Source organism: Nicotiana attenuata, chromosome 1 (genome assembly GCF_001879085.1).
Source record: "Nicotiana attenuata strain UT chromosome 1, NIATTr2, whole genome shotgun sequence".
Lineage (NCBI taxonomy): Eukaryota > Viridiplantae > Streptophyta > Magnoliopsida > Solanales > Solanaceae > Nicotiana > Nicotiana attenuata.
This window is the reverse complement of record NC_031989.1, coordinates 59,920,566-59,929,742: the sequence shown is the minus strand read 5'-3', so window position 1 is coordinate 59,929,742 and position 9,177 is coordinate 59,920,566. Positions and strand designations below refer to the sequence as shown.

At 39.6% G+C, this 9,177-nt stretch overlaps 1 long non-coding RNA gene across 1 annotated transcript; it reads left to right on the top strand.

The window, feature by feature from the left end:
* LOC109227410 lies at positions 6,423–9,168 on the top strand. Its single transcript, XR_002068291.1, has 2 exons — positions 6,423–7,070; positions 8,717–9,168. It is a non-coding gene; the product is annotated as an uncharacterized LOC109227410 (long non-coding RNA).

Below are 9,177 nucleotides of genomic sequence, written 5' to 3'. Positions count from 1 at the left end.
GACAAGCCACTTACCTCGAACCGGCTCAATTATCAACCGGAAACCACATTCTTGCCACGAGTATTCGACTCCAAATGGCCCAAATCTATTCAATTAAATTTCATAATGTAAATAACACTTCAAGTAACTGATTCTACAATTAATTTCTAAGCTAATACACGAAATTAGGTAAAATGACCAAAATGCCCCTCGGGCCCACGTCTCGGAATCGGGTGAAATTTATATTTCCAAAATCCTCACACTCTCACGAGTTCATACATACCAAGCAAACTGAAATTGGAGTCCAAATGACCTCTCAATTCTCATTTAAAGTCTCTTAATCCCAAGCCCTAATTCTTCAATTTTAGGCCTAGATTCCATGATTTACTAGGTAGATTTCACATTAGAAACGAGTTTTAAGACCAAGAATCTTTCCTCCAAGTGATTTTCCGTCGAATCCCTCTTCAATCCCCTTCAAGAGCTCCAAAAACGATTAAAAATAGTGAAAATAAACCCCAAGGTCGCGGAACCTCTTTTAAAACAATTCTGCCCAGCTTTTTCCGCATCTGCGGTGAAGGGAGCGCACCTGCGGTCCCGCACCTGCGGAAGAATGCATCGCAGGTGCGAAAAGTCACTTAACGGGCTGGGTCCGCATCTGCGGCACCGCTTGTGCGAAAACCCGGCCGCACCTGCGAAAACCTGGAGCTTGGCCCAAACCCGCTTCTGCGGCTACTTAGCCGCTTCTACGACGCCGCACCTGCGGAACCCAAACCGCAGGTGCGGTAATGACAGAACCAGCAGCTGAAGCTGCAAGTTTAACTCTAAATTTCCTCCGTCAACCACCCGAAATCATCCCGAGGCCCCCGGGACCTCAACCAAAGGCACCAACAAGTCTAATACCACTGTCCAAACTTGTACCAATCCTTAAAACACCTAAAACAACATCGAAACCTCAAATTAACCATGGATTCAAGCCTAAGAACTCCAAATTTCTCGAAATACGCTTTCGATCAAAAAGTCTATCAAACCCCGTCCGAATGACCTGAAATTTTGCACACACGTCACATTCATCACTACGGAGCTACTCCAACTTCCGGAATTCCATTCCGACCCTCGGATCAAAATCTCACTATCGAACTGGAAACTTCAAAGATTCATCTTTCGGTATTTCAAGCCTAAATTAGCTACGGACCTCCAAAACACAATCCGAACATGCCCCTAAGCCCGAAATTACCCAACGGAGCTAACGAAACCATCGGATTTCCATTCCAAGGCCGTCTTCACACTGTTCCGACTATGGTCAAATTTCCAAGACTTAAGCTCTTATTTAGGGACTAAGTGTCCCAAAACTCTCCGAAATTCAAAACCGAACATCCCGGCAGTTCAAAATAGCAGAAATAAACATGGGGGAAGTAGTAAATAGGGGATCGGGGCGTAAATTCTAAAAACGACCGGCCGGGTCTTTACAGAACCTCGAGTCCCCCTTGCACCAAGCTGATGCTAGATGTGAATACCACTCTAGAGCAGTGGGACATGATATTGAAGACTGTTGGACTCTTAAAAAAGCAGTGGAAGACCTCATCAAGGTCCAAGCAATAGTGCTTAGGGACAAAGAGGCCCTACTATGATGAACAATTCTCTGCCTACTCACACCAATGGGCCAGTAATCGGAATGATTTGTGAAGATAAAGAATTCGATCCGGCATTGAAGGCCATTGCAGCCATTGCCGAGACATAAGAAAAGCCAAAAACACGATCACTAAGCCTGAGAGTTCCCCATCAGATGGGAGTCTCGGTAGCCAATCTTGCTATCCTTTCTGCATCTGGATTATCTCAGGGTGTAATCCACATGTTTACTTTATTGTCTTACTTTCCGATGTAAACCCTTCTATCTTTAAAATTCAAAAATAATCATCAAAAAAATCAAATGAAATTAATATTTCATTTTCCAAGAATGTCTCTTTTCTTAATCTTGTCACTTTTCTTATTCTCTTTTCAATTCTATTAATGTAGATTTCAATCACATGACATGCTTGTAGACTTCATGCCCAAATCCTAAAACGTTGTCAGACTTTGAAATAATGAATCAAGAATTAGAATGCAGTGAAAATAGGTTTAAGGAAATAAAACAAAGAATCGGAACAGCTAAAGGAAAATTGGCTCCAGATTTAAAAGATCCATACATGGTAACGTGAGTACTGCCAACAGAGAGCGTTGTACCTGGGAAACATCGAAGGAAATGTCCCTGAAACAACTGTCAATGCAGGTACAGTCAAAAGGTACTATGTTTGATCCTCTATATAGCATTAATGCTCTGATTGGGATGACGAAGGCTTTCTTTCTCGCTATCCAAACACTATTAACCCTTTTGCCAACCCTTTGAGCCGGTTACCTTCCTTTGATTACCCTCTTTGGAACCTGAAAGTGTTGTTGAAAAAAAAAAGACAAAAAGAAAATGAGATGAAAAATGAGAAAAAAAAAAGTGGAAAAAGGAAAGGAAAAAGAAAGAGAAAACAAAACAAAACAGAAGAAAAAGAAAAACAAAAGAAAAAAAACAAAGTTGCTTGTACTAAGTTCGACTTGATTCCAAAAGGATACATAGGCAGCCTCTCTCTGGAGTTCAGTCACACCAAAACAAAAATCCAAATTCCCACAAAGGTTGAAACTGGGGTAGAAGTTATTATGGTTCGTCGATGATTTCGCCTGAATGGTTCCAAAGTTGTAATTCAATCTAAATTCTTTTTACCTAAATCCTTTTCAAGTCCTTTCGATCAATCGATTAGAATGTTGAAGAATTGGAGGGTACACTCGCTTGGATCTGATACAATCAAAATGAGAGAAATAAAATGAGAGAGTCTTATTGGTGGAAACCCTCACGGGCACCGTAAGGCGATGGTAAGCAGAGAAATTAAAAATGAGAGAGTCTTGTTAGTGAAAACTCGCAAAGAGCACTATAAGGCGCTGGTGAGAAGAGAAATGGGAGAGGTTAGCTGGTGAAAACCCGCGAAGGGCGCCGCTGATCGAAAAAGAGGATCTCACAGTCACTGGCATTGACACAGTCTTGGGCAAGGTTTCTTGGATTCGAGGAAAAATTCGTGATGAATTTCTGAGAGTCGGACGGCTTACACAGATCGGGCATCCAGTCCAAAAAACATGCATGTTCATTAAAGTCCGCATATACTCCAGATAAGTCCTCCTTTCCTTTACCTGAAAGGGATACCTCTTGTCTAAATTCATTGTCCATTCCATTGTTTGTTTTTCTTTGAATCCCTTTCGATCTAACTCTGTTCCGAAACTAAGACAAAGAAAGGATGGTAAGACTGATTAACAAGGCTCTCCTTTTATACAAGCTAATACGCAAGAAGGCACACAGCCTCGACAAGGGCATCAAGTCGACTTCGATTGGCCATGATGGCTGATGTTTTGAAATTGAACACTCTCCAAAGAAGGAAATCAAATGGAAATGCCTACAAGAGCAAAAATGTTTGAGTCCCACGCGACTAACCGTCTAGCAAGGTTTGAAAAGCTAAAGATTCCCCAATGCTTTGAAGTTAAAACTAAAAGAAGGAAATTAGACTGAAATGTCCACGAAGGCAAAACAAAGTTGAAAAGGTTAGGTCACACGTGACCAACCGCCATGGCAAGGTTTGGAAAAGCCAAAGGTTCTCCAGGGGCCAGAAATGCACTCGGTATCCAGGAAACAACCAGTTACAGTTGAAACCATCATCAAGAAGCCGGCCGAGATCAAGTGACTAAAACACTCAAGGACGCAAAACCAACCACCTTTTCAAACTGACAAATTGTTCTTTGTTTGAAAACATGAAACAAGTGCAATCCAAACAACCTTGCAAGAAGCAGGTGCAACTAAAAGAAACCGTGCGGAGACTAAAATAGCTCTGCAACCACAACAACTCCAAAAAAGGGAAGACTTCTCCAAATTCTTATCCTGCATTTTACTCATTTTCTTAATAAAAGAAAAGGAAAAAAAGAAAGAAAGTTCCAAGTTATGGTAGTATAGGGTCTCCAATCCCTAGCTGCATATTCCAACATAGAGTCTCCACTCCCTAGTTAATTTTATTTTAGACATAAGGCCTCCACTCCCTAGTCGCTTTTCCAACATAGGGTCTCCACACCCTAGTTGATTTTGTTTTAGACATAGGGTCTCCACTCCCTATTCGCTTTTCCAACATAGGGTCTCCACTCCCTAGTTGATTTTGTTTTAGACATAGGGCCTCCACTCCCTAGTAGATTTTCCAACATAGAGTCTCCACTCCCTAGTTAATTTTTTTTAGACGTAGGGTCGGTCTCCACTCCCTAGTTGATTTTGTTTTAGACATAGGGTCTCCACTCCCTAGTCGCTTTTCCAACATTGGGTCTCCACTCCCTAGTTGATTTTATTTTAGACATAGAGTCTCCACTCCCTAGTCGTTTTTTCAACATAGGGTCTCCACTCCCTAGTTGATTTTGTTTTAGACATAGGGTCTCCACTCCCTAGTCGCTTTTCCAAGATAGGGTCTCCACTCCCTAGTTGACTTTGTTTTAGACATAGGGTCTCACTCCCTAGTCGTTTTTCCAACATAGGGTCTCCACTCCCTAGTTGAAGTTATTTTAGACATAGGGTCTCCACTCCCTAGTTGATTTTATTTTAGACATAGGGTCTCCACTCCCTAGTCGTTTTCCAACATAGGGTCTCCACTCCCTAGTTGATTTTGTTTTAGACATAGGGTCTCCACTCCCTGGGCGCTTTTCCAACATAGGGTCTCCACTCCCTAGTTGAAGTTATTTTAGATATAGGGTCTCCACTCCCTAGTCACTTTTCCAACATAGGGTCTCCACTCCCTAGTTGATGTTATTTTAGACATAGGGTCTCCACTAGTCGCTTTTCCAACATAGGGTCTCCACTCCCTAGTTGAAGTTATTTTAGACATAGGGTTTCCACTCCCTAGTCTCTTTTCCATCATAGCGTCTCCACTCCCTAGTTGATATTGTTTTAGACATAGGGTCTCCACTCCCTAGTCGCTTTTCCAACATAGGGTCTCCACTCCCTAGTTACTTTCATTTTAGACATAAGGTCTCCACTCCCTAGTCTCCGTTTTCTCAGGGTACACCAATCTCGACCTTTTATTTTCTTTCAATAATAAAATAGTATAGAGTTTTGTTACAAATAACTCACAAAATTTTCCTAGTGAAAATTGGAGCAGAAAAATTTCGTCCGTTCGTTTATTTTGGTGTCAGAGCAGGTTTTTACCTCGAGGCACAAGGTTCGAGATGACCAAAAGAAGATGTCTCAATCCAAAAAAAAAAGAAAAAGAAAAGAAAAGAAGTGAATCCAAAGTGCAGAAGCGGAGAAAATATGTGCACTGCTCAAGACATGACTGAAGTCACAAGCTTTGCATGTTCCGTCTTGATCTGAAAAAGCCGAAGAAGAATGAACTAGCACCTGCAGCTAGCAAGCATCAAGGTTCAGATCAGAGTCTGCATGAAGAACCAGCCAAGACTCAAAATCAAGCTTCAGAAGACTTAGAGATAGGAACCTTGTAACTCATAGCTGATAGGCTTGTTTACCTTCTTTTCATTTTGATTTTGGTGCATTAAGGAGCTCAGCAAGCAGTAACAGCAGCAACAACAATGAAATCACAGCTATTCGGTAGTCCCAGCTACCAAAACCTCCAGAACTACACTGGCCTAATTCCTTTATAGCCAAGGATATGTAGGCAACCTCCGAAGCAAGGTTCGGTCAAACTTTTTCAAAATGCTTCCCATGGAGTATCAAACGGGCAAAAATTGTTCATGATTTCTCACTTTATCTTTCCCGAAAAACTCTTCGCATTTTCGAGCAAAGAGAGGCAGCTGTGAACACCTGATTTTTCCCCACATAGAAAATTACTCTTAAAAAATAATTTTAATTATTTTTATGAATTTTAGAAGTTTCTCTTTATTTGTTTTGAATTTATTCGCATTGTTTATGCATGTTAGGAATATCGTAAATCATAAAAAATATTCAAACCTTAATTTCATAGCCTTTTAGATTTCAAATTGCATTTTAGGATTTAATTACATTGTTAAATACATTATTTAAATAACTAAAAATCAAAAAAATGCATTCTTAGGTTAGTTAATTAATTAGGTCATTAATCAGTAAGTAAAATATATAAAATAGTTTAGCCACACAAATTGGATTTAATTAAAATTTGAGTCCATAGTGGCTAATTTGCAAAAAGTCTAATAAAGAAGGAAAGAAAAGAAAGGGTCTGCAGAATTGGGCCAAATGGGTTTAGGCGGCCCAATTACCCTTCAATCCACATGAATCCCACCCTAGCCCAATTCCCATTACCAGGCCTGCCCCGTAAAACACCCTAAACGATGCTGTTTTAGAGTCAAACGACGTCGTTTCCTTTTCACCACCTATTAAAACATCATTCCCCAAAAACCCTAACAAGACCGGATCCCCTCCCTAAAAAGAATCCTAGGAACAGTCATTCCCAACTCCTCTTTCTCTAACAAAAACAGAACCCCCTCCTCTAACAAAACCTAGCCGCCACCTCCATCTTCTCCCACACTCACCCTTCATTCTCAGCAAAGATAGATGAAGATTCGGACCTCCCCCTTTTACTAACCCTAGCCGCCGCCCCTAATTCCCTAAGACTCTAAGAGACAACACTGACACAAAGAGAGATAGGAAGATTCCATTCACTCGCACTCTACTGCGCTCACCAAATGCACACACAGACACACTCATATATAAACAAAGGGAGGCGTCTGAAATTTTATTACAGATTCAAATTAAAACGGAAAGCAAGAGTTTGTTTTTAAATTCAAACTTGTAGCTGAGATGTGAGAGAATAAAAGTTCCAAAAACAGAGGAAAATTGGGATTTTAAAAGGGATTCTGAAGGTATTACTACTGGTGCGGATTGCTTTCTACTTTTTGGGTTTTGGGAGACCAATTCGGTCTCAAATCGTTGTTTGTTGTTGTTTGTACTGGAACTGCTAGCTGGCCAAGAAAGGTCTATGCAATTCAAAATGTCTAGCTAGAGTCTGAGCTTTATATCACTTGCTATCTTCTGCACTCAGATTCACTTTCGTCTTAAGGTATTGTTCGACTCCAACTTTGTAATTCATTTTGGGTAAATAAAGTCACGATGTTGTTGTGTTTTGCTTGTTCAAATTTGAATATGTCTCATGCCACTTTTATACTTCCACACGTTATTTGGATGATGATATTCTAAGTAGATCATATGAACTGAAGGCATGAACATCTAGCTGACTATGTGCTCAATGAGGATTCAGTGTATGAACACTAAAAACTGATGTTGATTTCCATAAAAACTGCTTTCCTCCCTCTGTGTTTCACCTGATAAATGTGTCAAATGCATGATTCGAAGAACAATAATTCCAGATCTTTTTTCATGGGTGTTTGAATTGTTTGCTTGATTTCTCTTATTTCTATTTTGCTGATATTTGTTATTATTCAACTGTTAAGTCAATATGAAATTTAAGTGGTTGTTTGTTTTCATTAATTGTCATATTATCTTGTTCATGTTAGATATTGGTTTTCTTTGGATGCATCATTACTGTAAGTCATCCTTTTAGTTGAATTGAATTAACGGATGAAGTTAATTGATTTTGGTTGATTTGTTTCATAAAGATAAAATAGTAGTGAGAGAGGAATACCACATTTTGTTTTAAATGAAAATAGACCTTGTTTGTATGTAAAGTGGGGTTTAGGTTCCCTTTGAGAATAACGGATTTGGGCCAAAATATCTGCTAGGCCCAACATCAGCAAACAAATAAGCTAACCTTTATTAAGGGCTTTAGATATAAGTGAGCCTCTCAATGATAACAATGACTAAGTCTTACACTTTGTTCACAACAACTTCCATGATCTATGGCCTTACAATAATCTCAAGTTTAGGAAAAATGATAATTCATGAACAATCGTAGCTTGCTTTAGGTGCGTAAATAAATCATCGCGATCATGGGTACGGTTCTCGTGGCATGGTCATGATACGTAAATCCTAACTCAAGTGTGTGTTTCACGCGTCTTGATCACAACTTCAAATAATAATTAAAATAAGCATATTGTAAACTGCGGGTGCGTTTCACGTGACGCGATTCACAAGATGTACAAAAACAAACGAGTGCGCAACATCGCGACTTGTTCAAATAAATTTCATAAATCCTGAAGGCAATTAAAATTCTATTAAAAGTGGATAGAAAGTTAAAATGCACAATAAGTTTAAAACATGTAATAAATCAGATAATTAGGCTAATTATTAATTGTTGAGCGACCTTGCTAATACCACGGAATTCGGGAGTGTCTCACACCTTCTCCTGGGTTAACAGAATTACATACCTGGTCTTCTGGTTTTTGCAGACTTTAAACAGAGTCAAATTTCCTCGATTTGGGATTTAAAATAAACCGATGACTTGGGACACCATAAATTACTCCAAGTGGCGAATCTGATAATAAATAATCTCATTTCGAATAATGTCACTTTAATTGGAAAAACTCCCTATTTCTTCGGTAAAAAGGTGTGACAAGGGTTTCGAAAGAATGTTGAACAGACAACAATCAACTTGTGACTGTGCCTAGTCGAAGTTGAAGTCGAGGTGTGGCCGACATGTGGTCATAACTAGTGAGGGGTCTTTTGTATATTTTGATATTAATGCAAAGGTTGAGAAATTTTCTCGTATCTGATTATGTCTTTACTTTTACTGCCTAAAATTAATCTAAGTTCCTAAGAAGTTTTAAGTGCCGGAAAGATTGAGTCAAGTCTTGACTGCCGCACAGTGGGCGAACCTCGGGCAGAAATTCGGGCATAGAAAATCACCCTTGTGACACCTACCATGGTAGTGATGGGTGACGGAGAATTAGGGTTCGATTCCGGAGAGGGAGCTTGAGAAACGGCACGCGCAAACTACCCAATCCTGACACAGGGAGGCAGTGACAATAACGGCTTGTTTGGATGGTTGTTACCCATTGTATTGTATCGTATTGTTACTTTAAGTACAATTTTTGTTTTGATTATTACTTATTTATTGTATCGTATCGTTAAATCCGTCGTTGCGAAACGACGAAAGGTACTACTTTATGGAACGACGGATTTGGTGTGGTAGCGTCGTTACCTTGTTTTGTTCTCTCATCTTGCCCTTCCTTATTAATAAAATAATTATATTTTATCTTTTACCCTACTTT